The following is a 200-nucleotide window of genomic DNA, read 5'->3' as shown; positions in this document are numbered from 1 at the left end:
TTGCAGGATTAATGTGCTGAGTGATCCAACCCACTTCTTTCTCAACCTATCTAGCACATCGAGTAACTGTATTCTACTTTTTGATCTTAAAGTGATAGGTGAGACCCCAGAAGTTGAAAGTAGGGTTTCTCTGCTCAGTAATAGGATGAATCAGAAATGGGAAGAAATAAAAAGGCAATTCTGATCAGAAATCTGTCATT

This window comes from Pteropus alecto, unplaced genomic scaffold, assembly GCF_000325575.1.
Source record: "Pteropus alecto unplaced genomic scaffold, ASM32557v1 scaffold222, whole genome shotgun sequence".
NCBI lineage: Eukaryota > Metazoa > Chordata > Mammalia > Chiroptera > Pteropodidae > Pteropus > Pteropus alecto.
The sequence above is the reverse complement of the archived record's forward strand: the minus strand, read 5'-3'. Positions refer to the sequence as shown.